Here is a 5,875-nt window from a genome sequence, read left to right on the forward strand (position 1 = left end):
AAATATCTAGGCAACTGTCTTCTAGTTATTCAACTTGATATAGATGGTTTTCTATCCTTCTAGAAGTGTTAATATGGAGACACTAAGGCTTTGAAAAAATAACATGAACACTTTAAGAAGAATTTCATCTTAGGGGCATCTAGGTGGCTGAGTTGGTTAAGCGGCCTAGGTCATGATCTCGGTTTCAGCTCAGATCATGATCTTGTAGTTCGTGAATTTGAGCCCACATGGTGGATCTGCACCGAAGACACTGAGCTTGCTTGGGATTGTCTCTCTCCCTCTCCCTCTGCCCCTACCATGCCCTTCCTTCCTTCCTTCCTTCCTTCCTTCCTTCCTTCCTTCCTCTCTCTCTCTCTCAAAAGTAAATAAATAAACATTAAGAAAATAATTTCATCTTATAGCAAAGGAATGTCGAACTGCAGAAGAAGGTAGCACCAGGTCTGATGACAATATGTAACATGAAGTTGTTCATCATCCTGGTGATGAAGTAGACAGGGGACATTAAGATTCTTGGTTGCAAGGAAGAGAAACTAACTTTGAATGTCTAAGCAGAGGAGTCACTGGTATGTTACAGGATGTTGAAAGGCGGATGTTTGGAAAGGAGTGCAATTAAGGCAGGACAAAATTAGGGGATGAAATAGTCCAGCCAAATCACATATGCTAGATGCATCAGACACAACCACATCTTCTGGACATCAGCTCTGCGTATTCCCACTGCCGCTGTATAAATCACTGTCTCTCATTCCAGATCTGTAACCCTGAGCAAGAATATATAATGATTAACTCATAGTTCATGTGTTTAGATCCTAGCTGTAAAGAAGGATCTTCCATATCCCATGTCTATATTAAGAAATCATGTTCTCTGCTTCCTACCCCTTCCCACAGATTAGGCACATGGGGAACCCCGGCTCCCAAGAAATAGTTAGTTTATTGTTATGCAAGGGGAGAAAAGATAAATGCCCACTACAATCTGTCTTGTGACTGGAACTTTTCAGGCAGAAGTTGGACGGGTACCTAGAAGTAATACTGTGCAAAGTGTTGCTGTTTTGAGAGAGAAGTTAGGAGAAAGTTCCGTATAAGCACATGGTCTAGGTCTAGGCTCCTAGGGGGTATGGGGTCTTTGGAGTTACTCCAGTGGGATTGTTAGGTTATAAGAAATAAATCCAGGCAGCTGTGTGCTCTCTACCAGGAAGCTTCCTGTTGCTTTATAATTGTCTGAATACATTTCCAGCCCAACCCAGTTAGAGCAGTCTTAATTAAATCGTGTAGATTTGGCTTCTTACCACAAGGGGTCATTCTTTTACATGTGTCATTCAAAAATCATCTCAGAAGTACCTGATCCTGAGACCACCTTAGAGGTGTGTTTTCTTTCCAGAAGTTTTAACTACTGCTACAAATTATATCTGCTAAATATGTGGTTCCAATGACGAGGCACCTAATGATTTGGTATGGGACTGGTACTGCCATTCAAAAATAAATAAAGCTGGGGAATGAAACTGTCAATTTTTTTTTTAATTTTTTTTCTTTTACATTTATGTATTATTGAGAGACAGAGAGACACAAAGCGTGAGCAGGGGAGGGGTAGAGAGAGAGGGAGACACAGAATCTGAAGTAGGCTCCAGGCTCTGAGCTGTCAGCACAGAGCCCGACTCGGGGCTCGAACTTACAAACTGTGAGATTATGACCTGAGCCGAAGTCGGTCGCTTAACCAACTGAGCCACCCAGGTGCCCCAAAGCTGGCAATTCTTAACATTCCATGCAATTTACCTTTCAACCAAGGATTCCTTTCACCTTAAGACCTTCCCCTCTAACATTAACAGGCATACAGCACATTTCAAAAGTCAAGTGAGGCATAGGCTAGTTGCAATGTTAAGGTTACAAGCATAACTTTGAGATATTCAGGTTCAGTTCCAGACTACCACAATACTGCAAGTACAATGATTTTTTTTGTTTCCCAGTGCATATAAAAGTTATGTTTATACTACACTATAGTCTATTAAATATGCAATAGCATTACATCTAAAACAATGTATATACCTTAATTAAAAAAAATACTTTATTCCTAAGAAAATGCTGACCATCATCCTACTTTTCAGCAACTCATAATATATATATATATATATATATATATTTTTTTTTTTTTTTTTTTTGCTGGTGGAGGTTCTTGCCTTGATGTTGATGACTGCTAACTAATCAGGGTGGCATTTGCTGAACATTGAGGTGGCTGTGGCAATTTCTTAAAATAAGACAACAATGAAGCTTGCCGCATCAATTGACTTCCTTTCACGGATGATTTCTCTGTAACATGCGATGCGGTTTGATAGCATTTTACCCAGAAGTAGAACTTCTTCCAAAATTGGAGTCAATTCTCTCAAACCCAGCTGCTGCTTTATCAACTCTGTTTATGTAATACTCGAAATCCTTTGTTGTCATGTCAACAGTCTTCACGGCATCTTCGCCAAAAGTAGTTTCCATCTCAAGAAACCACTTTTTCTCATCCATAAGAAGAAGCTCCTTATCCATTAAAATTTCATCATGCGAGTGCAGCAACTCTGTCCCATCTCCTGGCTCCACTTCTAATTCTAGTTCTCTTGTTGTTTCCCCCACATCTGCAGTTACTTCCCCCCACTGAAGTCTTGAGCCTCGTATAACAATCCAGGAGGGTGGGAATTAGCTTCTTCCAAACTCCTGCTAATGTTGATATTTTGAGCTCTTCCCACAGGTAAAGTAGATTTAGCATGATTCTTTTTTTTTTTTTTTTTAACATTTATTCATTTCTGAGAGACAGAGACAGAGCATGAGCAGGGAAGGGGCAGAGACAGGGAGACACAGAATCTGAAACAGGCTCCAGGCTCTGAGCTGTCAGCACAGAGCCTGACACAGGGCTCAAACTCACGGACTGTGAGATCGTGACCTGAGCTGAAGTCAGACGCTCAACTGACTGAGCCACCCAGGTGCCCTGATTTAGCATAATTCTTAAGGGCCCTAGGATTTTCAAAATGGTCAGTGAGCCCTGGCTTTAATTTTATATCATCAGCTGCAATAGTGCCTAGCAAGAGAGTCAGCCTGTGTTTTTAGGCCAGGCACTGACTTCTTCTCCCTAGCTAGAAAAGTCCTAGATGGCATCTTCCAGTATAAGGCTGTTTTCATCTACATGGAAAATCTGCTGTTTAGTGTATATACCTCCATGAATTATCTTAGATGGATCTTCTGGAACTTGCTGCAACTTCTACATCAGCACTTCCTTCTCCACTTTGCACTTTTATGTTGTGGGGACGGCTTCTTTCTTCAAACCTCATGAACCAACCTCTGCTAGCTTCATACATTTCTCACACAGCTTCCTCACCTCTCTCAGCCTTCAAAGAACTGAAGAGAGTTAGGGCCTTTCTCTGGTTGGAGATTTGGTTTAAGGGACTGTTGTGGCTGGTTTGATCTTCTATCCAGACCACTCGAACTTACTCTATATCAGCAATAAGGCTGTTTCACTTTCTTATCATTCATGTGTTCATGGGATAACATTTGTAATTTCCATTCAGACTTTTCTTGTGCATTCACAGCTTGTGCAACTGGTGCAAGAGACCTAGTTTTCAGCCTAACTTGGCTTTTGACATGCCATTCTTAGTAAACTTAATCACTTCTAGCTTTTGATTTAAAGTGAGACACATGGGGCGCCTGGGTGGCGCAGTCGGTTGGCGTCCGACTTCAGCCAGGTCACGATCTCGCGGTCCGTGAGTTCGAGCCCCGTGTCGGGCTCTGGCCTGATGGCTCAGAGCCTGGAGCCTGTTTCCCATTCTGTGTCTCCCTCTCTCTCTGCCCCTCCCCCGTTCATGCTCTGTCTCTCTCTGTCCCAAAAATAAATAAACGTTGAAAAAAAAATAAAAAAAAAAATAAAGTGAGACACATGAAACTTTTCATTTAACTTGTACATTTAGAGACCATTGTAGGGTTATTAGTTGGCCTAATTTTGATATTGTGGTGTATTAGGGAATAGGGAGGCCCAAGGAAATGGAGAGAAACATGGAAGAGCTGATTGGTGAAGCAGTGAGAACACACGCAGCATTTATCAGTTAAGTTCACTGTCTTATATGGATGCAGTTAGTGGTGTCCCAAAACAATTACAGTAGTAACATCACAGAACACCATAGCAAATGTAATGGTAATGAAAAGGTTTCAAATTTATGAGAATTACCAAAATGTGACTCCGAGACAGGAAGTAAGCAAATTCATGTAGAAAACGGAGCCCAGAGAGGTCTGTGTGGCTCAGTTGCTTAAGCGTCCAACTCTTGGTTTTGGCTCAGGTCATGATCTCACAGATTGTGGGTCCGAGCCCTACCTAGGGCTCTCCACTAGACAGAGCGGAACTGCATGGGACCGTCTCTACTTCTCTCTCTCTCTCTCTCTCTCTCTCTCTCTGCACCTCCCTACTCACTCACTCATTCTCTCTCAAAATAAATAAATAAAGAAAAGTGGCACTGATAGACTTGCTCGATGTAGGTTGCCACAAACCTTCACTTTGTAAAAAATGCAGCATCTGTTCAGTACAACAAAGTAAACCACAATAAAACAAGGTGGGATTGTGGTCATTGATATAACTTGCCAAAATCTCATTAGATGTTTAGAATTTTTTTATCAATAAAGTATTTTTAATTAAGATACACACATTGTTTTTAGACATAGTGCTTTTGCACACTTAATAGACCACAGTACAGTGTAAATGTAACCTTTAATGCGCTGAAAAAGCAAAAAATTCATTTGACTCTTCTTATTGTGATATTGTCTTTATTGCAGTGGTCTAGAACTGAACCCGCAGTATTTCTGAGGTTTGCCTGTATATTAAAACATGAGGAAATTCAGATACACAATTAAGACTTTAAATGTGTTGGGCATGTAAAATGCCCACAAATTCACATTAAAAATGAATCTGTGTGTAGTCCTCTCTGGAAACAATGGTACATGATTAAATTTAAGTCTCTTTTTCAGATGAGAATGAAATACGTGTGGCCCTGCACCCACACCATCCCCCAGGATGTGTTCTGTGTGCTAGCACACTGGAGTGCCTGTGCATCACCACACACAGCACGTCAGCACAATAGACTTTATCTCAAGTGTTGAAGAAGCACTTGGTCTTGGCCCATTCCTTTGTGAGGACACATAAAAATTAACATATAATCTTCATTTTATAATGAAAGTTTCCCTTTGTCCTTAATGAACATTATCACTAATCATATTGATTAGATAGCAAGTGGAGTCTTTTAAATGCATCATGGGATAGAAGAAGCACCATGTTGCGATATCAAGCTCCCTGGAGTCGGCTACTGCTTCCCTACAGGACGATTGATTGATTGATTGATTTGGTCTGTTTTGATTCACTTCTCAAATTTGATCGTGGAATGTTTCACTTGGTTCAACTGCCAGGGAAGAAGAACCTTCCTGACCTTGACTCTCCAGACCATGGGCTGTCAGAGGACTAAAGCCCCGATATGGTCATGGAGCTGGAGCTGCCATGCTACAACCTCCACCTTAATTCTTTCCCCTCATTTATTCCCTGATACTCAGCATTTAATCCTCCATACTTCCTTTCCCCTTCCCTTCGACATTTTTCCTCTTCCCATCCATGATTTTTTTTTCTGCTGAGGGAGAGAAGAATCTCCTACCTTTTCCCACTTTCCTTCTTACCATGGCCTTGGTGGGAGATGGTGGCAGGGCAGTAACACGCAGCGACATTTGATTTGATGCTTAAGAACACAACAGAGAGATTCTTCTGAGCATTTTAATAGGTTCTGTTTTCCGGGAACTGCAGAGAAAAGAAATAAAAGATAGTACGCAGAGTTCCTGTTTTTTTTTTTTTTTTTTTTTTTTTTTTTTTTTTTTTTTT

This window comes from Herpailurus yagouaroundi, unplaced genomic scaffold (assembly GCF_014898765.1).
Source record: "Herpailurus yagouaroundi ecotype Mexico unplaced genomic scaffold, PumYag 163, whole genome shotgun sequence".
NCBI classification, from domain to species: domain Eukaryota; kingdom Metazoa; phylum Chordata; class Mammalia; order Carnivora; family Felidae; genus Herpailurus; species Herpailurus yagouaroundi.